Genomic DNA, 13,875 nt, shown 5'->3' on the forward strand with positions numbered 1-13,875 from the left:
CTGCTGCTGCTGCTGCTGCTGCTGCTGCTGCTGCTGCTGCTGCTGCTACACTGAGACAAGAAGTTGGAGATCTCCTGAAATAAGGATTGCACTGGCTCCAAGGGACCCACTGACTCTAAACAGCAGGAAACAGCCAAGAGAACTGTGCCTCCTCTCCTACTAACCCTTTCTCTCTCCTACCTGGTGTTGGGTGTTGGGAGGGGGTGGAGTAAGGAGAAAGAGATATAAGAAATTTAAATAGAAGTTTTTTGGTTTTTTTTTTTTTTTTTTTTTTAAGTACACCAACAATTATTCTTGATGATGCTGTCCTACAACAATGTCATACAATAGCCTTAAAAGTTTGGGACAAGGTTGAACAGGGATGAGCTGAATTATTACAGGGTTCAAACGAATCTTTCACTGACTTTCTTAAAAGATTAACTACAGCTCCGAAAAGAGCAATATAAGATCTAGTTGCAAGAGAGATTTTAATTGAATCTTTAGCCTTTGAAAATGTTAATGCTGAATGCAAAAAGGCGATTAAGGCTGTTAAGGGCCCAGATCCACACCTCTTTATGAATGGATTAAAACTACTATGAATATAGTATCTAATGCTCACAATTCAGCTGTAGTTGGGCAAACAATTACAGAAAACATAAAAACACAAAATGCCTATTTCTGTGGCTGTGAATAGGTCATTCTCAAAAGGACTGTAGACAAACAGTTCCTAAGGATAAATTCTTCAATAATAACAATAATTCAGGAAGAAAGTTTCCTGTGAAATGTAGAAGACATAGAAGGAACAGACACAGGGCTCATGAATGTAGGTCATCCAAAGATATTCGAGGCAATTCCTTAATGTCAGAAAACTGACTAAGGGGCTTCACTCAAGGCCTAGCAAAAGCAACATGAGCCATCTATTTTCTGTCTACCAGGAAAAGATTATTCTGAAAAACAACTAGAAAAATTAAGACCTATTTAGACAGCTGCTCAAAATGTAAATAAATCATTTAACAGAGATATAGCAGCTCCTATGGATAGAACAAAAGACTCTAAAGATTCCAAGATATTTTGGCAAACTACTATAAATGATAATCGACCAAAGTTAAGATTATAGCTAGATGGAAGGATTAGTGGATACAGGAGCAGATGTAATTATAATATCACAAGATTTCTGGAATGCAGCTTGCCCACTTCAAAGGGTATCCACACAGTTCCTAGGAAATGGGACATTGTTTTAGGTAAAACAAAGTCTAAAATGGATTAAATGCATAGGACCAGAGGGTCAAATAGAAAAATTAAGGCCATGTATGGCTAATATAGCCATAAATCTACAAGGAAGAGATCTATTGTAACGGTGGAAAGAATAGATTAGCATTCCTCCAACTTTAGAGACAGGCTGTAAAAAAGATATTCCTAATAAGGAAATTTAAAAATGTCATTGAAGACAGTTACAGTCTGTCCAGGCTGTCCATAAGCAGGATACAGCATAAGCTTACTCTTTAACTTTATTTGGGGGAGCCACTGTTGATTAAACACCAACAGCCTTACCACTAAGGTGGTTGACTGACCAACCAGTTTGAATTGAACAATGGCCTATGACAAAGGAAGAATTACAGGCACTAGAACAGTTGGTCCAAGAGCAGCTCAAGTACAGAAGAGTCCATCAGCCCTTGGGATTCTCTGTATTTGCCATTAAAAAGAAATCTGGCAAATTGAGGGTGTTGACAGATCTGAGGGCAATTAATAAATCATTCAAGCCAGGCATGGTGTCACACCCCTATAATCCCAGCACTTAGGGAGGGAGAGGCAGGCAAATCTCTGTGGCCTCTGTGAGGCCAGCCTGGTCTAGAAAGCTCAGTCCAAAACAGCCGAGGCTACACAGAAAAACCCAACTCAAAAAAAACAAAAACAAAAAACCAAACCAAACCAAACCAAAACATTCAGCTAAGGTTCCCATTGCCTTCATTGTTACCTAAGGCATGTCTAATATAGTGTTTGATTTAAAAAACTGCTTTTTCACCATCACTTTACAAGAACAAGTTAAAGGTTTTCTTTCTCTATACCTACTTATAATAATTGTTGTCCAATAAAGAGGTATCATTGGAAATTTGCCACAAAGAATGTTGAATAGTCCTACTTTAAGTCAACATTTTGTACAACAGTCATTAGAAATAATTCATAAGCAATTTCCTAAATCCATAAAATTTACCATTACATGGATAATACTTTGCTGGCTGATTCAAATAAAGATATCTTAGGAAAAATGTTTGAGGGAGTAAAGAAAATTTTGCCTTGCTGGGGATTACAAATTGCTCCTGAAAAAATACAAGTAGTAGACTCTATTTATTATCTAGGATATAAGATGAGTCTGCAAGAAATTCGCCCACAGAAGGTATAAATCAGGAGAAACCAATTAAGAACTGTTAATGATTTTCAGAAATTGTTGGGAGGCATTAATTGAATAAGGGCCACAACTGGATTAACTACTCAAGAACTAAATAATTTATTTCAAACCTTATAATGTTATAATGACTTTAAAAACCCACAAAAACTATCAGCTGAGGCTAAAAGAGAATTGGCTGTAGTAAAAAAGAAATTACAGGATGCACATGTGGACCATTTGGATTCAAAGATGGCTTGGGTTTTAGTTATCTTGCCTTCTACTCATTCTCCCACAGGAATTTTTATGCGGAGAGAAGATTATATCCTAGAAAGAATATTTTAGGCACACAAATACAGTGAAAATTGAAAGTCTATAGAGAAAAGGTTTCTGAAATGAATCTGGAAAAAAAAAAAAGAAATCTTGTCAATTAGCAAGAATAGATCCAGCAAAGATTATGGTACCTTTTATTAATGCTGAGATTGCATCATTATGGGCAGAAAATGAACATTGGCAAAGAGCTTGCAGTAATTTTTTAGAAGAAATTAACAACATATATTAAAAAAACAACTTCAGTTTATAAAAAGAACAAATTGGATTCTCCTTCACATAGTGAAAGGAACAGCAATTTCTGGAGCTCCTACATTTTATACTGATACAGGAGAGGCAGACTGTAAGTCAGAAAAGACAAGTAAAGTGGCTCAGAGTCCTTATGGTTTAGTTTAAAAATCAGAGTTCTATGCCATTCTTATGGTACTAGTCGATTTTTCTGAATCTCTTAATATAGTTACTAACTCTTAATATGCAGAAAGAGTTGTTTTGCATATAAAAACTGCTGAACTTATTCAGGATGATTCAGAATTAACTTCACTATTTATTCAACTACAACAAGTGATAAATAGTATCCATCCATTGTATATAGTACATATCAGATACCATATGGGTCTACCAGGCCCTCTATCACAAAGTAATGATGAAATTAATCAGCTATTATTAAAAGGAAATGTTCTAGAAGCTTAAGAGTTTCATAAGAAAAAACATATTAACAGCAAAGAATTAAAGAAAGATTTTTCTATCACTTATCAACAAGCCAAGGAAATTATAAGGAAGTATCCTACCTGTTTCTTGTATAATCAAACTCTATTACCTTCAGGGAGTAACTCAAAGGGTACCTCTCCCAAAAAAGCCAAAATTTGACAAATGGACATGTTTTACTTTGCAGAGTTTGAAAAATTAAAATATGTACCTCATACCTTAGGCAGATATTCAGGATTTCAATGGACAGCTGCTTGAAGTTCTGAAAAGACTGATTCTATAATTATACATTTATTAGAAGTTATGGCAATTATGGGCAGACTTGTACAAATTAAGAATGATAATGCTCCAGCATATTTATCTAGTAAAGTGAAACAATTTTTTTCAGATTATAATATAAAATATAGTATGGGTATACTGCACAATCCTACAGGACAAACAGTTGTACAGAGATTTAATCGTACTTTAAAGGAGATGCTTAACAAACAAAAAGGGGGTAACAAAAACCCAGAGATAGATTATACAGTGCTTTATGAACTTTAAGTTTTTAAAATGCTAATGAGCAAAAAAACTACAGCTGCTGAGAGTCATTGGATTATGGGGGAAATGCTGAACTAAGTCAGACTGTGTATATTAGGGATATCTTAACTTCTGAATGGAGGGAAGGAAATATGTTATGCTGGAAGAGAGGTTTTGTATAGGTTTCCACAGGAAACTTCGAAGCTGTGGATTCCTTCCAAATTGATAAAAATCAAATTTGACTGGGGAAGCAGGGGAGACACCCTGAAGATCTTGGCTGCAGACAATAAATAATAAATAATCAAGATTAAAGAAAATGAAAAAAGGTAAATTATTTGTTGATTCCTCTACATGAAAATGTCTCCATCTAGGACCTCGGCTATGTACAGCCAATAAATGGTGTTGGCTACAGAGTCCTCAGGACTTAACATGCCTTCCTTTCATACAGCATAGTTGAAAGTTTGTATTATAGTTTGGTTATACAGTACAGACTGGCTTATAAAGAAAGATGCCTTTCACTTGCTCAAACAAAGAGCAGAGAATCATTTTCAGCTAAATTGTGCACACTGCACATTCCATACATGTGTTTATGCAAAAATGTATATTACCTGTGACTGTTTTTATGTTTACAGAACAAAAGGACCAGACACCAAAGAAGTTGGAGAGGACCTGACAGGATTCATCCTAATGGACTTGAGATGCTAAGACATGTTTATTCCAGCATCCTGTTTGATCCAATCATAGACTGCCTCAGTAGCTGTTGTCTCAAAAATCTGCACCCAAAACAATTTAAAATATCTAGCTGGATCATCCAGCATGATAGACTGTTCCAATCAGGATTTTAATTAAACCGTGCACTTTCACAGCACACAGGAACTAGACAACAAATGTTACAGCTAGCCTTCTTAAGACTGGCCAATATCCCAATTCTTGTGCTCCCAAAAGAAAAATGATGGCCTCGGACAACAGGAAACAGTGTTAAGAGAATGATACTCCATTTCCCAAAAAGGGGTCGGTGGATTTTGGTTGTTCTATGAGTGATAGATGCTTGTCATCATTAAAAGGGGGTCAGCTGCAAGTTGTTAAATGGTTTTGGTGAGGGAGGAAACAAGGTAGAGGAGCTTAGACTCAAGAATCTTTCTCTTTCCTCTATCCTTTTTTTTCCCCTCTTACCTAATGTAAAGTCTCTGATGAAGTTGAAGATTAGATAGTTGTAGTCTCACATTAAGCTTAAGTAGTTTAGGATTTAAGAAAAAAGATAGTTTTAGATCTGAGTAGACTTTTTTTTTAGGTTGAAAAATGCAAGCTATGATAATGAATGATTTAAGTACAGAACTCTGAATTCACAAAGATAGGATACATAGTAGAGTACTTTCTCCTCAGTTGCCAAAAACTCGTGGACATAATTCTTACATGATAATTTTTACAATTGTTTTTATAATTGCTCTTATTGTTTATAGCTTATTATCATTAGAGAGTGAGCATTTATTGGACTAAAAGGGGGAATGTAGAGAGAGACTGTCTTGTGTACCGTATGGAAGCATCACCTGTCAATAAAGAGCTGATGGTGTATTACCTGACGTGGGAGTTTCAGCAGACAGGGTGATGAACTCTGCGATAGAGTGATTGAGGAGATTCACCTCAGATTCTGAGTAAATCAGACGCATGAAACTGAGGAGAGGTAACCAGCCATGTGGCACACAGAATTGAATAAATGGGTGAAATAAATTATGAGCAACCTGGCATGGTGGAGTGTGCCTGTAATCCCAGCAAACCAGGGCACAGAGCTGTAAGTACAAGCTCAGCCCCGTCTACACATAGAAACCATCTCTCGGAAGAAAAAGAAAATATGAGCTAGTTGGGAGAACGAGCCAAAGCTTTTGACGTAGGCATTTATTCATAAATAATAGTGTCAGTGTCATTATTTAGGGAACTGGGGCATGGGTGGAAAAGCCCAGTTACACTAGCTTTCATTTCCACTATCACTCAGGAAGTAGTGACCCTCCTGAAATTAAGCATTATCTCCATGCTCCCTAACATCCTCAATCTTCTCCAAAGTTAGGGAGGATTAACATACTGTTAGAAATAAAATCTGAAGATTCATTTCCAAAGGTGCCTTGAGTCATCTTAAGTTCAGCTCCAAATGAACAGAAAACACTAGATCCTTGCTAACGCTTGCTAGTCTGGCTATTCTCACCCTGTGAACTGATACATCTAAACTCTACGAACCTAACCCATCCATACCATCTAAGAGTTTAGAGCAGACAGCTACCAATCGCCATACTTCCCTGCAAGGTCATGCATCTTGTAAGCATTAAACAGGTTAGGGGCTAGAGAGAGGGTGTGGTAGTTTGAATGAAATGGCCCTCACAGGCCCATAGGAAGTGGCATTTTTAGGAGGTGTGGCCTTGTTGGAGGAAGTGTGTCACTGTAGGGGCGGGCTTTGAGGTCTCACATATGCTCAAGCCACACCCAGTATCAGCCTCCTGCTGCCTTCAGATCAAGATATAAAACTCTCAGCTCCTTCTCCAGCACCATGTCTGCCTGCATGCTGCTCTGCCCCCTGCCATGATGATGAAGGACCAAACCTCTAAAACTGTCAGCCAGCCCCAATTAAATGTATTCCTTTACAAGAGTTGCCTTGGTCATGGTGTCTCTTCACAGCAATAAAACCCTAACTAAGATAGATGGCCCAGGGGTTAAAAGCCCTTGCTGCTCTTGAAGAAGGCTGGGTTCAAAGCCCAGCACCCACATGACAGTTCAGAAGCCTCTGTAACTCTGGTTCCAGAAAAACCGGCATCCTCCTCTGGCCTCTGTGAGCACCAGACATCTGTGTGGTACGTACATAAGCATACATTCAGACAAAACACTCAAACACAGAAAAATCAATAAAATTTTAATAAAAAATAGAATAGAATGAAATAAACAGGCTAGCTGGACATGGTGGGCACAACTTTCAACTCAGGTGCCACTCAGGTGGCAGATGCAAGTGAATCTCCATGAATTTAAGGCCAACCAGGCCTGTATATTTATATATAGACTGTCTATATATAAATTAAATGAATAAATAAAACAGGGTGTAAAATGTAAAGAACCTCCCCCCCCCCACAGTTTTTGTTGAGAAAAAAGACACATGTACACAGGAGAGGAAAAAATAAGGCCAAATGATATATCAGATTGTACTCTCTTGATCATTCATAAAAGAAAGAAAAGGTCATCCATTAGGGCTATAAACTGTTCTCTGTATGCAATCAGTGTGCCTGTCACTCTAGACTTTAGTGACTCTGATTCTTCAGTACTCTCTTTTTAAAGTCAGGGTCTCTAAAGCCCTGGCTGACCTAGAACACACTAGGTAGATCAGGTTGACCTTGAACTCACAGAGATCTGCCTGCTTCTGCCTCCCAAGTGCTGGAATTAAAGATGAGTGCCACCATGCCCAGCTTCAGTGCTCAGGCTATGAAGTGAGGACCATTGCTTCTCACAATCACCTCTAAGAGATCTTGAAACTCACACGTCCTGGAGACTCAACAGCAATCAGCTTTCCTTTCCCTACAGGAAATGTGGGCGGTGATAGTGTGCCAGGGTCCTGCCCAATGTTTTGTTGCTCCTGTTCTTTCATCTTGAGTTTCACCAGAAAAAAAATGCTTCCTTTACCCCTGCTGGGTTGCAGACTTTCATAATCACACCTTGAGATAATGATTTTTTTTCTAAATAATCATGATTCTAGATAAGACTGTCTTAAAGTTTCTATTTCTACAGTAAAACAACATGACCAAAAGCAACTTGGTGAGGAAAGGGTTTATTTCATTTTGCAACTCGGAGTCCATCATCCAGAGAAGCCAGGACAGAGGGACAGGAACCTGGAGGCTGGAACTGATGCAAAGGCCATGGAGGAGTTGTGCTGCTTGCTGGCTTATACCATCCAGGTCACCTTCTCGGGGGTGGCACCGTCCACAGTGAATTGGGCCCTTCCATATAAATCATCAATCAAGAAAATGCCTCACAGACTTGCCACAGGCCAATCTTATTAGTTCACAAGCCTGCCTCTAGGTTGCCTAGCAACCTGATGTCGCCAAGTGCCACCTCCAGGTGTGTGGCAGAGGTGCTCCAGCTGCTCACCAGATATAAAGGACTCAGCAGTCAATACATGCTCTCTCTGTCTTGGTCCCTCTCCCCCTCTCTGACTTCCTCTCTTGGGACGTCCTACCCATCCCCCTTTTTTCTTTATCTCTCTGTCTCTCTCTCTCTTTCCCCACCTCTGTACAATAAATCTCTTCATACCAGACCTGTTGTGTGTGACATTATTTTATTTCATTGGTGCCATGAGACTCGGTGGGGCTCTTCTCACAATGTCTGTCTTCACACACTGGAATCCCTTCTAGCTTCTATCTTCTATCTTGCAATGGATCTCCCTCTGTTCTGCCTATCTATGGGTGTGACTAACTAGCTACGCCACCACAGGCAGCAATGGCGGGTTGTTTCCGCTGACCTTTCACAGGTGAGTCTTTTTCTCCTTCTGACTTGGTTTACCCTTTTCTCTTTTACTCTTGGAAATTCTGGTACCAGGTGAAACTGTGCCCGAGCAGGTGTCTGCCATGAGGCCCTTGGCAAAGTTTGCGATGAGCTACTCTGCCAGCCTGTGCCACTTTTTACCTTTAGTTCTTCTGTACTAGAGAGGACACCTTGAGTCTGGCCAAAATAATTTACTTTTCTCTTCACCCATGGAATGGTGCATCCCCATTCAGACCTACATCCAAATCCTTCCTTTAGGACCTTCTCCCCTGCGTGAGATCTCTCTACCAGTGTGCTTTCTCTCTCTCCCCTTCTCGAATACGCACTAGGTAATCATGTCTGATGGGGCAATTGTGTCCTTGGTCTCTGACCAGCGCTGACGTGCTGCTGGGACAGACTGTACCCATCTCCTCAAGTCAAACCTTGCCCTTGGGACACCTTGGTCACTGACTTCTGCCTCCCCAATGAGAATAGTCCATTCATCTGTCCCTCCAGGCTCCCCTCTGAGATGCCTTCTGGAGAATTTCAGATCACTATGCATAGCGCCCACTTTAATGGCCTCTTTAGTTTACACGCCTCTGCAACCAAACTTGGCCTCAATATTCCTTAGGTGACAGATCCAAAGCAGAACCTTTTTAATTACTACCATTGATTGGGTAAATGGAAGGAGGTTCCCTGAGTTCAAGCCTTTTCTCTTCTATGTTCCAAACCATCCCTCTCTGCTCGCTCTCCCAAAATGCTTTAGATGTACACCTAAAAGGAAATTTCTCCTTAACCTACTTAGCTTGTCTTCTGCCCATATGTATGTTCCAGTATCCTGCCAGGTCCAGGTTTCCACATCCACAAGGGCACCAAAGCAGCTCCATACAGGTGCTCCAGTCTAACCTCAGAGACTGTGTCAGTTAGAGCTGTACTTTCCCTCCAGCCACAGATGTTCTCACAGATCCTGGACAGCAGCTGCTTTTTCCACACCTGGTCAACATTTCAGCTTTTTGGCTCCCCAGTGCCAGCAGGAAGTAGCCAAAGACCATTGATTTCTTCACCCCTTATCCATTTATTATCAACAAAAGGCTGGAATGGTATATTTCAGACCTGAGACAAACAGCTCCAGGTTCTCCCAGCATTCCTTGTTCCCAACCTGCTGCAAGGCATGGCTGGCATAGACACTGCCCTCTACCCTGAACTTTCCAGGGAAGGGACTTCCCCTTCCCCTTCACATAACCCAGACATTTTGGTGCTCTTGCTCCTCTGTCTCTGTCTGTCTGTATCTTTCTCTTTCTCTCCCTTGCATGGCTGCCAAGAGCTGCTTCCACTGAACCTACATTTATATACTTTAACTTGCCTTGCCTGAGAAGCAGCCTAATGCCCTCATTCCTGCCTTGCCACCTGTAACAAGCCTGTAAGACAGCAGAGCTGTCAGGAGCAAAGTTGAGAGACATTTTTGGTGACAGTGACTGGGCAACGCCCCTAAGACACTGAGAGCTTGTAAGACAGCAGAGCTGTCAAGGATAGATAAGAAGATATTTTAAGTAATAGCAACTAAGTAATGCCCTTAAGATATTAAGTAGTAAAACTAAATAATATCAGCTGACTAGCAGCTGGCGTGTGTGAGAAAGAGTAGTAGGCTAAGTGATATTTTAGAATAAAGTATAGAAATTAGAGTAACGCCCTTAAGGCACTAAGTAATGAAATTAGGTAATGCCAGCCGATTAGCAGCTGGTTCGTGTGAACGAGTGATAAGTCAAACCTATGCCCTGAAAAAGGTATAAAAACTGGAGCCTGAGCCCGCTCAGGTGCGGCAGGCCAGACTCTTTGGTGAGTACGCCGAGAGATTGCCACTAACCAGCCAATTCCCGAACGGCTGTTTGAAAAGCCCTTGACCACCTTAACAAACCGGTTCTGAAAAGACCTTATCAGACCGGCCCTGGAAGGTGGCTTCCGAGCAACCAGAGCAACCGCAGCTTCCTTCGCATCTGAGGCCTGGCTGGAGCAGAGAAGCTCCGAGGCCTGTCAAGTCATCAGAAGATGCATCTGAGGTCCGGCTGGAACTTCGAAGTTCCGGGACCTAGAAGACACCAGAAGCCGGAGGCAAAGTGTCCGAGCCCGAACCTGTGGCCAGGTTGTATTCCCCATAAGATGGAAAATGTGCTGTGCAACTCTTAGATATCTGTGTGATTTGTGTGATTAAAGCAGCATTTAAAAATCCTTCTGGCGTTGGCTTTTATCAATACTTTGCGGCCCTTTGTGGCGTCTCGGTTAAAGTCCTTCGGCATAATTAAGCGCTCGTGACACCACCTCTTCCTAGCTCTTTTTTTTTTTTTAACTGTAGAAAAAGGGAGGAATGTCAGTTCACAAACCTGCCTCTAGGTTGCCTAGCGACCTGAAGTCAATGCCTGGCACCACCAGGTGTGTGGCGTGCAGTTGCACACCAGATATAAAGGACCTTCCAGTCACTACACACTCTCTCTGCCTCAGATTCTCCTCCCCTGTCTGCCTCTCTCTCTTGGGATACCCTACCCATCCCTCTTTCTCTCTTTATTTCTCTCTCTGTGTCTTTTTTCCCACCTTTGTGGGGATCAATAAATCTCTTTATATCTTCATACCAGATCTGTTGTATGTAACATTTTAAAATATATTATTACAAATCCTTCTTTCAAACTTTCTTCCCAGATAACCCTAGCTTGTTTCAGATTAATATAATCATTAGCCAGCAGAGGGACTTCGAGAAAAGTCTCTCAGAGAACCAGAGTAAACATCACAATACTGGGGTATCTTAACCAAAATATAGTACAGACCTGGCTGTGGTTACTCCTGGGTGACTTCCCTATGAAGGTTAAACTCTCTTAGCTCCTATAAACTCTTTCTTGCTGCTTCAATTATGTTCTGTTTTTGTCCTCTGTTTAATTAAAATTCTGTGACTGGTTTCTTTCTTAAACCAAGCCTCTCTGGATAATGAGGAGTTGGGGTACAAAAACTTTTGGGGATGCTTTGAAAGTACCCCTCTAAGCTGATTGAAATGGCCTGATCTAAAACCTACTGGGTTTCTTGAGGATTACATTGTGGACACGGGAGAGTGGGTTTGGAAGGTAAGCTGCCTGTTCAACCTGTTCTGTTTTATTGTTACCACGAAAACTGGCAGAATATTCCTGCTTTGATGCTGGGCAGTGGCGGCACACACCTTTAATCCCAGCGCTCAGGAGGCAGAGGCAGGTGGATCTATATGAGTTCAAGGCCGGCCTAATCTACAGAGAGAGTTCCAGGGCAGCCAAGGTTACATAGAGAAACCCTGTCTCAAACAAACAAACAAACAAACAAACAAACAGAACATTCCTGGTTTGTTTTTAAAGTAAGTCTTGTAATGTATGATAGTCACCTATATTGGAGCCCAGATGATGAACATTAAGGCCAACAGCTCAGGGGTATCTTTAATCGGCTCCTTTCTCTCCAGATTGCTGCCAGGACAAAGGTCACCTGGAAAGCACAGGCTCACTCTGTAAATTTTAAGCCACTTCTGCCCCCATCTGGAGAGCCCTAGTCAGGACAACGAGTTCTGCTTTGGGGGCCGACTTGGAATTAATTACCTGGAAGTGGCGCAGATTCTGTGATCTTTGTGAGTCTCACTGTCACATACCCTGAAAACTTGTATCCTGCCACCATAAAACTGCTACTGTCTGTGAGCCACACAGCCTCAGGCTAGGAAAGTGTGGAAGGCGTGGTCCAGCACTGCAGGTAAAGCTTATTGTTTTATGGAGTGTTGTACAGAAGCCTCAGGTGTTGGGATCTGTTCGGTAAAGTTTCTAGTTAGCTCTGAAGTTTGTTGAGAGCCTGGTATATGGCAGAATTTTGGCAGAGCCGTTTTGTCCGGCATGAATTCCTGAGTGATGACACCTAGGCTTTGAAGTAGCCTTTTGCCAGTGATTGTTATCTGAGATTTTATGGGGTGTTCTTTTTAAGGATTCTTAGAGCCTTTTCATATGTTAGTCTCTAGACACGCCTGGCAAACCAGGAAGTCTCCTGCTGAGAATTGCTTAAGGTGCTGGTTCTTTCAAGACAATCCCTAGTCCAGACAAGAAGTTTTCCTGTGTGGAAATTGACTTGCTAAAGATGTCTTTTGTGTAACAATAAAGACCTCTACAAAAAGGGTTCAGGAGTCAGTCCTTAAGGGGCTGATCCCCTAGCTGCTGAGAAGCCTAAATTCATCCTTCAGTATCTCTCTTTGATCAATAGTCCCATGTAACACAGAGCACTGAAACTGGTGATTGTTGGTTCTGTTTCCTGAGACTCAGCAGTGGAAGGCCCCCAAGGTGAGAACTTAAAGTGCAGAATGGCACTGGGGACTCTGGGTCTAGTTTTTGTCTGGTAGCTGGAGAGGCTTGCCTTATAAAATGTACAACCAGGGTGGCTTAGCCTTTCGGACTCTCAGTGTCCAGACTAATATAATCTGTTCATGGTTTCAGCTCGAAAGAGATGAGGACGCTCGGATAGTATACATCTATGCTCTCTTCCACAGTTTGTCATACTTACGGGTTTAAAAAAAATCCCTTCTACAGGATTACGTCACTGTTAAAGGTACTATCTCCAATAAAAAGATAATCCTATAGTGCCATCGAATCCTCCCCCCAACTCTTTCCTAAAAGTGTCCTGATAGGATCCGAAAAGCTTCCCATCCAGCCCTGTGATGGAGGCTGGCTTGGCTATCACTGAATTCTGAGCATGAGCCTCATCAGCTCAGGGGGTGCTAAAAACCCAGATATGGGTTTTTCCTAATGGTTAGAATGACGTGGATATTTTTCTAGGTTAGGTCAAATGCCCCCATGAGACTTTTGAATTCCTTAATGAAGGAGGGAGAGATCCTGGCTAACTGAGCCTCATTTGGATTGCATTTGGGAAATATCAGTATCTTACTGTTCTATTGCTGTGAAGAGACACTATGACCAAGGCAACTCTTATTAAAAAAAAAAAAAAAAGCATTTAACTGGAGGCTTGCTTATAGTTTAGAGGTTTAGTCTATTTAGTCTATGACCATCATGGCAGGAAGCAGACAGACATGGTGCTGGAACAGTAGCTGAGAGCTTTAAATTCTGATTCATAGGCAGCGTACAGAGGCAGAGAGTGTATGGTGGGCTTAACACACACAGGCTTTTGAAACCTCAAAGCACCTTCCCGGTGACACACCTCCTCCAACAAAGCCACACCTCTGAATCCTTCCCAAACAGTTCTACTAACTGGGGACGAAGCATCCAAACACTGCGCCTATGAGGGCATTATCATTCAAAACACCACAGTCAGAGGTGAAAAAGAGATCATACAGAGGACTCACCGGGAACAAGAGCAGAGCCTTACAAGCTACTGTCTCTGACTTTTTCCTCAGAAAGGTTTTCATCAAACACACACATACACACACACACACACACACACACACACACACACACACACACACACACACA

At 41.4% G+C, this 13,875-nt stretch overlaps 1 protein-coding gene across 2 annotated transcripts in view; it reads right to left on the reverse strand.

The window, feature by feature from the left end:
* Positions 1–13,875, reverse strand: part of LOC129676498 (interferon-induced transmembrane protein 1-like) — a 25,583-nt gene that overhangs the window by 10,377 nt on the left and 1,331 nt on the right. The window lies entirely within an intron of this gene.

This window comes from Psammomys obesus, unplaced genomic scaffold (genome assembly GCF_907164565.1).
Source record: "Psammomys obesus unplaced genomic scaffold, mPsaObe1.curated_primary_1811, whole genome shotgun sequence".
NCBI classification, from domain to species: domain Eukaryota; kingdom Metazoa; phylum Chordata; class Mammalia; order Rodentia; family Muridae; genus Psammomys; species Psammomys obesus.